General features: G+C 43.3%; 1 pseudogene across 1 annotated transcript; it reads right to left on the bottom strand.

The window, feature by feature from the left end:
• Positions 1 to 2,621: 2,621 nt before the first annotated feature.
• On the bottom strand, positions 2,622 to 4,397 carry LOC308518293 (lysine--tRNA ligase-like; annotated as a pseudogene). The gene has a single exon. The product of its transcript is annotated as a lysine--tRNA ligase-like (transcript).
• Between the last annotated feature and the right edge of the window lie 8,272 nt (positions 4,398 to 12,669).

The raw sequence follows: 12,669 nt of genomic DNA, 5'->3' as shown, positions 1-12,669 counted from the left end.
TGAGCCCACCCAACATCTAATTGGACTAGGTCAGTAGAACTACCTGCCAGCCTGTAGACTCATGAGAAATAATAAGCAATTGTTTTAAACTCCTAGGTTTTGAGGTAGTTTGTTATTCAGCAATAGCGAACTGCTTCATATCCGATATTCATATTACTAATAGGGTAAGAAGCTAATAGCTCTTCCCAGGGGAAATTAAATCTGAACTATTGTTAACTGCTTGAGCTAAATGAATGGAACTTTGAGCGTCTTCAGTTTTAGTAAGTGATCAGGAGGGACTTAGGGAGTGCGGTAGGGTCTTCCTGGGGTAATGGCCTAATATATTTAAGAGGGCTGTTATCAGAAGAAATAAGAAAGAATAGTGGTAGGGTAGGGTAGGTGACACTATTAAAGAGCTCAAAACTGTATTTGGTAGCCCTGTAAACTATTGCCACCGCGCCCCCCCCCCCCAGCCTCCCCCAGTCCTCCGCTCCCCTTAGTCTCCCCGCACGAAGCTTACAGCAGTACCCACCACTCACTTTTCTCACGTCTGTCATGGGAGTCCTTCTCCTCTCTTCCTATCGACTGCACTCCAGGTTTTTGCACTGAAGGAATAGCACACCTTCAGCGTAAGACAAAGCTGGCTTCTGATCCCGCCTCAAGCCTATCGTGCTAGGAGCCTCCGACGCCAAGGGTTAATGTCCCCGTATTCCAGTTTTCTTTTCTGCAAAACGGTGATGAGAAAAGGCCCTCAGCAAAGCTCTGTTCTTTCTCTCTGCTGTCTAACCTTACAGTTGAAGAAATAAATTAGAAAAAAAATCAGAAGCTATTGTTTTGAGGAAAGTTAGCCCGAGGTTCTTTTGATCACTGGTAAAAATACTTTCTGCTGATTTAGAAACTTTGAGTTACGGGTCACAGCTTTAGTAAATATTAACCCTCATTTTACTGCCTTATTATTAACAGCCACAGCAATGAAAGTTCAGAGATTTTGCATGATGTGGACAGATACAAATCGCACATATGATTGGTGACGAAGTTATAAATACAGTAATAATTTGATTATGTAATTTGTGCCCAATTTTTTTAAAGCCGACTTCCCATTCCACGTATGGATATGTAGCACAGTCATTGGTTAGGCAACTCTTCATAAACCACATGGGTACTACTCAGACAAATAAGGGAACTTGAGGCCTTCTATAGGCATCTCCTCAACCTGAAAGCCTACTATGGGCACCTTATAAATTCAGCTGTGTCCCTCTACAATCAGGAGCCCAGATGATCTTGGGGGAAAAACAAAATTAGGCCACATTACTTTCCTCCTGGAAACCTTCTGATGATTTCCTATTTCACAAAAAATAAAATCTAAATTGCGATCTATGGCTCTGACCAGGTCTTTGTTCACGTTGCCAACCTCATTTGGCTGACAATTTCCCCGGTATTGGCTTTCTTCCTGGTTTGCAACTTGCCGGGCTTGTTCCTGCCCCCAGGACTTTGCATTTGCACTGCCCTCCACCTAGATAGCTGGGCCTCCAGCTCTTCCTGTCACCTTTACTCTTAGCTCAAATGTCACGTCCTCAGGGATGCCTTTCCTGACCACCCTGTCAAAAACAGTTCCACCTTGTGCAGAAACTATACATCACTCTGCTTTATTTATTTATTTTTATTAATCCTCACCCAAGGATATCTTTTTAATTGATTTTTAGAAAGAGTGGAAGGGTGGGGGAGAGACAAAGAGAGAGAAACATCGATGTGAGAGAGACACATCGATTAGTTGCCTCCTGCATGGGCCCGGACCAGGGCCTGGGACCAAGCTTGCAACTAAGATATGTGCCCTTACACTCTAACCACAGCGGCTAGGGCCACTCTGCTTTGTTTTTAACTAGTGCCCCGGTGCACAGATTAGTGCACATGGAAAGGAAATTAATTAGAAGGTGGCTGGAAAGGCAGGACTGTGTGAGATGGGCAGGACACACCCTGGAGCCAACCTCCTGCAGTCCCTCCCCGGCCAGCTGCACCTGGGGTGGCACCGTGGCAGAGTGAGTGGGGTCCCTCCGGCAGGTGGGGTCTCTCGGCCTAGCCTGCAGGGATAGGGCCAAAACCGGCTCTCCGACATCCCCCGAGGGGTCCCGGATTGCACGAGGGTGGTTCTCAGGTGATGCATCCCGGACTCCCTCCTCTCTGGTTCTGGGGTGTGTCACCTGAGAACTACTGCTGCCAAGTCACCACAGCTTGGCAGCTCTTGCGTTGAGCATCTGCCCCCCTGGTGGTCATTGCATGTCATAGATACCAGTCAGACGGTTAGATGGTTGCTTAGCCTTTTATATATATAAATTTATTCTTCTTCTTCTTCTTCTTCTTCTTCTTTCTCCTTTTTTTCTTCCTCTTCCTTTTCCTCCCCCCTCCTCCTCTTCCTTGTCCTCCTCCTGCTCCTCTTCTTTCTTATTTTTTCTCCTCTTCCTCCTCTTTGTTCTTTAGAGACAGTCTATTTAATAACAAGGAGTAAAACAGGAATTCTTAATTCTTTTTCCCTCTTCTGGTGACTGAACTACAATAGTCAAGTACATAGCAATATACAAGGATTCCCTGCAGTCCTTGACCTTTTGCAAAAATACCTGAATCATGTGACTTACAATTATTATTTTCTAGACAGAAGTGCCAGCTGTTGTGTTTTCCAGTGTATCAGCAATTACTACCTTTTCCTTCTTGTCTTTGGGTTTCATGGCAGGAAACAGAAGTACTTCCTTGATGTCATTGGCATCTGTGAGAAACATGGTGACTCGGCCGATGCCCAGGCCCCAGCCAGCTGTGGGGGGCAGCCCGTATTCCAGAGTGGTGCATAAGTTTTCATCTATAAACATGACCTCATCATTGCCAGTGACCTTGGCTTCCTTGGCCTGTTCTTTGAAAAGCTGTTGTTGCCACATGGGATTATTCAGCTTGGTGTAGGCATTGCATATTTCCTTCATGACAAAGCACTCAGTCATATACATTTGGCCAAAGGTCTCATTATCTGTGAGTGATCACAGATGAATGTAGGATTGATGTGTGCCACTTCCAGGAACTCCTCAACAAGCTTATGAAGAAGCCTGGCTATTGTCTTAGGTGGAGGGCATTCAACAGCTTTTTCCACACCGGTATCATCAAGAATTTTGAGAGTTTCTTCAGTTTTGAAGAAGTTAGTGTCTGGTAGCTTCTCCTGCAAGGCTTTCTCAGGATCTTCTATCTTGCTGACTCTCTGGAGGGTGGAGTGAATCAGTCTCATAGACTTGGCCGTTGGGGCCATCTGGATGGTAGGTGACCTTGTAACTGCTGTTAATGTGCTTCACCATCCCCGAAATAATTTCTCCATGATTTCCATGAGCTCGTGATAGCTTGTGTAGGCTATGTAGAACTCACAGGTGGTGATCTCAGGATTGGGAGTCAAATCAATTCCTTCATTCCAGAACTGGCATCGTTTCATAAACCTGGTCAATGCCACCAGCCATCAGCATCTTATGGTAGAGTTCTGGAGCAACTCTCATAAATAAATTCATGTCCAGCTCATTGTGGTAGGTGATAAAGGGCTTGGTCACATCTCCCCCAGGATGGTGTTCATTATGGGAGTTTCAATTTCTAAAAATCCCAACTCACCCAAGAAACTTCTTATAAATGTGATGATCTTAGAGCAGATGATACATTTCTGCCTTATAAAACCATTCAGAATCAAGTCCAAGTATCTGATAATATCATGTTTCCTTGTCTTTAATGCCAAAGTGAAGATGGGGTAACATATGCAAGCAAGGAGTGCTGTCTTATTTGGAATCATGTTCAACTCTCATTGGGAATGATGTTCAGCTCAGCCTTTTTGGTTTTCCCAGGGTTCTCCTGAACCCCAATTATGTTTCCCCAATATAGTTTGTTATTGACATAAATAAATTCTTCTTCTGATTTATAATTCCTATAATTGGCCATAACTTGCAACTTGACCCCTGCTCCTAAGAGGTCATAGAAGATGAGTTTTTCCCCAGAAGCTCTTTTGTCATGGGATCCCACCTGTCACCTTTAAGGTGATGTCCCTCAGGTGGTCCCTAGGCTGCAGTTGACTTTGCTCTTGGATGAAGTGAGTGAGCGAGACATCTACATGGAACTTGTGTGGGTATGGGTCTTGCCCAATGACCTTTAGTTGGTAGACTGCTTGGCTGCAGATCTTGCAGTATTGGTTGAGCCCAGGCTCTCCTCCTTGGCACCCACATCGTTGTCAGTGGTGTGGTTGGAGGCAGCAGCATTGGCCTGGCTTAGTTGCTCTTTATGGAGCTCCTTCTTCTTGACATCCTTCTCTGCTACTTTCTCCTCAATTTCAGGTGTCTCTTTAGCTTATTTTTGCTCAGTTTTGGCTCACAGCCATATACATTCACTTCAGGCCTGGGTACCAGAGCCATTTCACTGGAGGGCCTTACCTGAATGGTCTGTTTTATTTTAAAAAAAGAGTTGTCACTCTGTTATTATTTTGCTCTTTTACTTTCTTTGTTTTCCCCAGATGTTTCTCCCAACTAGAATGCAAGTACATGAAAGCTTCTGTGTTGTTTGTTTTGCTCAGCCCTGCATTTCTTTGCTAGTACATAACACAATGCCTGCTACCGTACAGTTACTCAATAGGTACTTGTAGAATTAATAGAATAAATGTCTTATTTGTCTTGCTGAGCTGTACTCCATTTCTGTTCAAAGCACATTTACAAATAAAAAGTAATGAAATACATGTAAGGCTACACATGAAGCAACTTTCAAACAAATGTATTCTTTAGAAAAATTTTGAAATGAGATTATCACCCACACAGGATTTTTTTTTTTTTTTAACATGAAACAAGTCTGAGAAAGAAGAAAGGATAAAACTGTTAAAGAAGTTGTCAAATACTTTTGCACAAAAGCAGTGGGAGTTAGAAATGAGTAAACTGATGATTCTTCTGTATTTTCGAAGTCATTGTTTTGGATGGCGTTCAGGAACTTGTCACTTCATTCTCTCTTATCCAATCATTCATTGCTGACCAGGCACTATTCCCAGTGGATTTTCTTCTTTCTAACATCTGCAGCCAGAAAAGAAGATGCTAAGGGCAGGAGTGCTGAAACACTGCCCTTAGTCCCTCAGAACAAGCTTGCCTGTCATAACCAAAATGATTTCACTTTAAAACTGCCAAACTGATATTGAGTGGCATGTTTATTTTGGTGTGACATTACCCTTTTCTAAAAGTTTGGGTACATGTGGAGAGAGAAAAAGAAAATGAGTACATTGCATACTGAAAGGAAAATTCATGTTCCAGAAAGTTCCATCTTTGATAACCTGGCACCACCTAGTGGTTAATGAATCTTGTTTTAGAGACCAGTCATTTTCTTAAATGATGGTTCTCAAACTTTCCTGGTTGTCTCAGAATTACTCAGTGACCTTGTACAAATACCCTACTCTTATAGATCCTGATTCTATAGGTTTGATATAAGGCTCGGGCATCAGAGTTTTAAGAAACAAGTTTCCCAGGTGATTGCTTTAGGTGATGGTTTTAAAACTCAGCATTACATCTTTGGAGATTAGCCTTTTGTTTGTATGATTTCCTCTCCCCCCCAACCCTTTTGAAAAATATTTATTACTAGAGACCCAGTGCACAAAAGTCGTGCATGGGGCAGGGGTACCTCAGCCTGGCCTGCACCCTCTCACAATCTGGGCCTATACTGGCAGTTGAACATCCCTCTCATAATCCAGGACCACTGGCTCCTAACCACTCGCCTGCCTGTCTGCCTGATCGTCCCCAACCACTCTGCCTGCCTGCTTGATTGTCCCTAACCACTTGCCTGCCTGCCTGATTGCCCCTAACTGCCTCTGCCTACCTGCCTGATCGCCCCTAACCACTCACCTGCCTGCCTGATTGCCCCTAACTGCTCACCTGCCTGCCTAATCACCCCTAACCACCTCTTCCTGCTGGCCTGATTGCCCCTAACTGCCCTCCCCTGCTGGCCTGATCACCCCTAACTGCCTCTTCCTCAGCCCCTGCCATGGCTTTGTCTGAAAGGAGGACCGGACAACCAGAAGATGTTCAATCTATCCGGTCTAATTAGCATATTACCCTTTTATTAGTATAGATATTTTAGTGCAATGAATGTTGGGTTTGGTTATAAAACTAGAATTCAAACTATCTATGTGCTGGCAGACCACTCCTACTCTCTCTTACTAATACCCCTGGTAAGTATTCCAACACCTCTATTCTTGTTCCTGATGAATACCGGTATTTTAAGCCAGCATCCTGGAAATCTGTGATAGGTTTAGTGAACCTTCTGTAAATAGAAAGATTAAAGGAAAGCTTAGAGCCACAGAATAAATACTTTACAAACTCACTGGAATCAATATCTTTTAGAAACTGTAGTAAATAACTTTGAATGAGTTTTTTCTTAGTAGTGAAAGTTTTGTGTGAATTTTTTTTAAGGGGGGAAGAAAGGGATAGTTTTATTTTCATAACATGGCATTAATCAGTATTTCTGGGACCATTTTGATAATTGTGCTAATAAAAATCTTTATAATGAAATGAAAGTAAGTTATGTTTTAAATGCAGGTAGTTTTCTGAAGCACTAGTAAAAAGTTCAGTATCTTAAATATCAGAACCAGCTGGTAACAACAATTTAGTAAGTTACAAACTTTCACAAAGCGATAGTTCACAGTAATGGAAATATGGAAAACACACAGAGAGCTTTGGATACCCTGTGTTTTTAAAAGGTAGAAGGAGAATGCAATTGCCTTGTTAGGCGAGGAATTGTTCAGTCAAATATCATACAATGTGTGAGAAGGTGTGGCAAGACCTGCTCCCTCGCAGAGCTGCTGCCTTCAGACCAACTGGCCTTTGAGGGCAGAACTTCACAGGCAGAGGAAGAAAGGTTTTGCTGAAGAGCGCAAAGCCAGCCTGAATCAAAACCTTTTCAGAGGCAAATTTTCTTTTCTTTTGAACCAAGGTCCCCGACTCGGTTCTGGGCATTTCTTTCCAAGACTGTTTTTCTGGCTTCTCTCACAGAGCTCTTTTTACTATTCCATTTCTTCCCTCAAACAGCTGCTTCTTAACAATTGATTTCAGGCTATTTCAAAAGGTCATCTTATTCACTGTTCCCTCTTTTGACTAAAGCCTTTATATTCTAACACTGGGATCCATGCGTCTCAACCTGGTTTCCTCAGAACAATTGTTTGTGTAGATGCTCCTGAAACAAACAAACACACAAAGGCATTGCTTATATAGTATTGACAGTGAACAAACCGTTGCCTCATGAGAAGACGAAGATAAATCCCACCAGTAATTTGGAGCAAAAGAAACCAGACAAAAGCACACACACTGCATGAGTCCATTTATGTGACGTTGGAAAATAGCAAAGCTAATCCAGAGTTTGACCAGGGTAGGAGTTTCCTAGGCGGGCAGGCTGGGGCGTGAACACAGATGGGGCTTTGGGGGTGCTGCTTATGATCTAGATACTGGTGACATTGGTGGGCTTGATTTGCGAAACGTGTTTGAGCTGTCAGTTATGATGGGTGCACTTTTTGATTTCTTTGTGACAGTGCCTTTAAAAAGTGGGAAGTAAAGGAAAAATGGTTCTCTTTGACTTTCAAGGGAAGTCTGAGATCGCTATCTTCAGTGGTTTGTTAAGAAAAGAATTTTTAAGTTGGCAACGTTTAGTGTTTTGGTTTAGATCTACTTTATTGCAGGGTTGATTTTGACTTGATTGGGTTTCAGTCTCCATGTAAACCACTCTTAGGAGGTCAAACGTCCAATAAATCAGTGGCAATCAGAAACAGAATGAAAACAGCACAGAACAAAGCAGAACAAGACAGGATTACTATTGCAGTGCTGGGGGGGGGGGGGGGGGGGGGAAAGACGCAGCATGCTCCACTAAACCAAGAAGTCCTAAAAGGAAACTGAAAATACACATTGATATCACCGAAGCCAGTGTTTTCTGGACAACTTCTCCCTCTGGTTTCCTGGAAACACCTTCCAAGACTATGTCATCTGGTGCTGGGAGCCGGTCCATGCTTGCTGTTTCAAAGGACCTGGCATATATGGCATACTGTTCTTAATATGTTTGCTCACCTTCTTGGCACTATGTGTTTTAACCAAGGTCTCCTCTCTGAGAAAGGTTGTTTCCCCAGGTAGGGATTTTCCCCTGAAGTTAGGGAGGGAATAAAACCCCTCAACTAAGTGCCAGGCGGGTAATTAATCACTTTAACTATGAACAATCATGCTTAAGCTACATAATCTTTACTCCCTGGAATGGAGATAAGAAACGCCCTAACCTTTGTAATAGAGATTGATAGGATTGAATCAACTGGTATAAATACAGATGTAACAAGACAGCAAGACACAGAACTTAGAAGACAGAACTTAGAAGACAGAACCAAGAAGACAGAACCTACACAGAACCTAGAGACAGAAGAACTTCGCTGGAGAGAACATGGCAAAAGATCCTGGACTGAACCTGACTACAGAAATTGGCAAGAGAACCTGACTAGAACCTGGTGACTGAACCTGGCTGGAGAACCTGGACAGAACCTGGCTGGAGAACCTAGCGAGGGAACTTGGCTACAGAACCTGGCTGGAGAACCTAGCAAGAGAACATGGACACAGAACCTGGCTAGAGATCCTAAGCAGAACCTCTCTGGAGATCCAGACCAGAACTTGGCTGGAGATCCTGGCTGGAGATCCTGGCTAGGCTGCTGATCAACTGAACGCTGTCTCCGTGTCCTTCCTTCTTCGCCGACTCCGTCTATGCCTTTGGGGACCCCTGGACCTGCTGGGGTTGGACCAGCAATCTGGTATTTCATGGTTGATTCTGTTCAGCAGAAAGTTGTGTAGTCTTTCTTGGGAGGGGAAGGAAAAAGGAAATGGACTGGTAAAATTAATGAGATATTTCACATTTGAAAATTTACATTTAAATGTTAGTTATGTGTTGTTGGCGAACTTTTATTGTTTTCTGTAACAGCACTGACTGTTCTTACAGCTGGTGCCTCTTCCAGGAGGTTTATAGATCACTAGAGGCTCGGTGCATAGCATTCATGCACTGGGGGGTTGGGGGGGTGGTGTCCCTCAGCCTGGCCTGTGTCCTTTCGCACTCCGGGACCCCTTGGGGGATGTCTGACTACCGCAGAGGTGGAAGAGGCTCCTGCCACCGCCACTGTGCTGGCCAGCCTTGAGCCCAGCTTCTGGCTGAGTGGCGCTCCCCCTTTGGGAGTGCATTGACCACCAGGGGGCAGCTCCTGCGTTGAGCATCTGCCCCCTGGTGGTCAGTGTGTGTCATAGTGACTGGTCGTTCTGCCGTTTGGTCGATTTGCATATTAGCCTTTTATTATATAGGATAATAGAATGCTGGACATCTTGCCTGAATTCATCATTCCCTCTTACTAGTAGGAAGAGTTGAAATAATATCAATGATACTATCCTTAAGGCTCTGTCTCCTGCATCTGGGGTGTTACCTTCAAGCTGGACGTTAGAGAGGGAAAAATAGAGTAGCAATTGTAATTGCTACTGATGAATCAGGCATGCAACTGTGATGGGTGGAAGTACAGTTGATCCTTGGGCTTAGAATTTAAGCAGAACTGAATGCTTTATCCCAACTTGTTGTAAACCTAGCCCACAGATTGAGGGATTGAATTCACCTCAACAAACATTGTTTGAGTGGCAGTTACTATCCAAAACATTAGGGATGAAGCCATAATTGTGGGAGAGGTAAGCATGAACATAAATATTATAACAATATTATAAGTGCCATTGTATAGGGATATAGAAGAGGTTTTACACACAGAGAAAAGGAAGCAACTAACTCTCCTGGTGGCATGGAAGGTCACAAAGGAGGATCTTAAAAGAGGATAGACAAGGAGGGAAGGGGCATTATAGGTAGTAGGGAAAGCACAGCAGCTTGCTTTTTCCACAGAGTGAGCAGGAAATGGTGAGAAGTATGATAAGTTACAGGCTCCAAGAGATGGGGTGTGGGGCCTGGGAATGGAGCAGGAAAGCTGGAGTAGAGACAGGTTTGGGGAGGGTCTGGGAAGGAGTTTGGGTTTTACCCCAAGAGCAGTAGAAGGGTTGTAAGAAAAGGAATAGCATGATCCACCCTGTGTTTCAGGATGGTAAGGCCAGCCATGATGTGGATTGTGGGTTATAGAGGGAAAGCAGACACGGAGGTCAGTTAGGAATCATTGGAACAATTAACACTCTGAACTAGTGTATGCCGGGGTTCTTGTCCCAGCGTCAAGAAGGGCTCAGGAATCTGGAAAAGGGGCTGCGCGTAGATGACATAGGAATCCAGAGACTAATAAAGAGTCCGGAGTTGAGTTATAATTTTGAAAGGCATTGGGGGTCAGAGGACCTTCAGCTAAAGGAACTGAAGACTCCTTCCTTGTCTAGGACCCTTGCTTTTATCAACCCAATTTGTCCTAAGGCAAGGTGGAGATAATAAACTTTAAAGGATAAGGTTTCAAAGGGTACAGAAGCATTGTCAGCTTGGGGAGTAGCCTACGGCTGTACAGGCATTTGGCCAGTAGGAGGCAATAGCAGGTAGATTAAGATGGGCTCCATCCTCCAGTGCAGGGCATGCCAGAGGCAGCTGATTAATGATTCTATCTCACTTTCTCTCTCTTTCCCACTCTTTTCCTCTCTGAAATCAATAAAAATATATATTAAAAAAATTATGGACCCCTTGAAGCAGATAAGCTTAGAGCTGCTCTGGTTGAAGTCGGGTGGAAAAGTTCCATTGGGCTCTTCTTACCCTCCTGTGTTCCCTACATGGGGCTCCACAGAGCTGAGTATGAGAACCACTGGACCCGAATCTGTGCTCCCCAGAGCCAGGAGAGATTACTGTGGCCTGGAGTATCTTGAGGACAATCAAGACCCTTGTTAAGAGGATATTTTGCTTTTCCACATTACATTTTCAGCTGGCTTTCTTAAAAAGAAAAATTTATGCCAAACCGGTTTGGCTCAGTGGATAGAGTGTCGGTCTGCGGACTGAAAGGTCCCAGGTTCGATTCTGGTCAAGGGCATGTACCTTGGTTGCGGGCACATCCCCAGTAGGAGGTGTGCAGGAGGCAACTGGTCGATGTTTCTCTTTCATCAATGTTTCTAACTCTCTATCCTTCTCCTCTCCTCTCTGTAAAAAACCAATAAAAAATATATTTAAAAAAAGAGAAAAATTTGTGTTAATGTGGTCATCTAGTAGCTCTTGTGTTGGATAAAATGAAATGTAGCTATGAGAATAAGAAACACCCTTTTCCTTATCTGCACTGTCGTGCTGAGTGGTCTTTTGAAAATCGCTCAGCATCTCCATACCTCACTTTCCCCTCATCTTTTCATAAAGCTGCTGTGAAGACCTCTGAGTGGAGGTACACCGCTCGGAGGTTCTGGGAGGAAAGAGGGAGCTGGTACCTGCCCTTTAAAGAGGTGTCTTTGTACTTGATGGAGTGAAGGTTTAAGCTCTTCTGCACTTCGATGTCTCTCTGAGTATCTCTTTGTCTGGGAGGATACTCTTAGCCACTTCCCTTCTAAGGGCTTGAGTAAAGAGAATGATTATTACATCTTTTGTGGAACGCATTTTATGCTGCCATTTGGTCTTGCCTTCTGAACATAGTGTATGAAAGCCATGGAGAATTATTCTTTTTTAAGGAAAAAAAAAAGCCATGTCGTTGTTCTGTTGCTGTATCAGAGATGCAAGTCATTTCCAATGGGTGGCCCTTCCTTGACCCTCCAAGGCTGCTGGTGAGCACGGGCACAGAGAGCTTGGAGGAATGCTTTAAGGGGATTGATTCAAGGCGGCAGAATCCTCTTATGGCTACAACCTTGCTGACCTTGCTTAGGATTCACTCAGAACCTGTATCTGGGACCTCTATTTTGTGGCCTTTGAAGTAATATATCTTCATTAGGACTTAGAAGTAAATATTCTTTTTAAAGCTCTAAGAAGGAAGCAATTTGTCTTGAACACAGTAGATTTGATCTTTAGAGAGAGGTGAACAGCTAACTTTTTTTTCAGTAAAAGCTAAGGATGATGAATGAAATGCCTAGAGCTAAGGAGGCCTCTTCAAGCAGAGAGGTTATCTTTGGAAGGATTTTAAATCAACACACAGGTAGTTACTTGGCTAAGGAGCACTTGCTTGCTCTGATCGGTGACTTTTTCATAGGAGGTTTCAGAAGGGAAATAACCTCCAACATTGTATCTTGCAACCCTGAGAGTCAGTATCCAAAATATCAAAGGAATATATCCTGCGAATTAGGATTCCTTAGGGTCTTTGTCAAAAGGGTAATCCCTCCTCTTGACTTTTACTTTATGTGGGTCTTTTTATATTTAGACACTTGTATATATGGGCATCGCTATCTAGTGAGAATGGGTATTGGAGAAAGATTTCTTAAGATGAAGCTTTCAGAAATAGAGATTTGGTTGGTGTACTAATATGGAATTTGAATCATATTACTATTTTGATTAATTACAAAAGTTTACATTGGCCCTGTTTTTGTTTCTATAGAATTTTGCTAGTTTAGCAACCAGTCATTGGATGCCAGTCTTTGTAGAAACAACAAATAAACAAAAAATCCCCCCAAACAAACAAAAACAACAACTATATAAGTGTGTAGTACTCTTTTTTAAACATATGTTTTTATTGATTTTAGAGAGAGGAAGGGAAAGGGAGAGAGAAACATCGATGAGAGAGAA

Source organism: Myotis nattereri (genome assembly GCF_964212035.1).
Source record: "Myotis nattereri genome assembly, chromosome: 4".
Taxonomy (NCBI): domain Eukaryota; kingdom Metazoa; phylum Chordata; class Mammalia; order Chiroptera; family Vespertilionidae; genus Myotis; species Myotis nattereri.
Note: the sequence above shows the minus strand (reverse complement) of the source record. Positions and strands in the feature narration are given on the sequence as shown.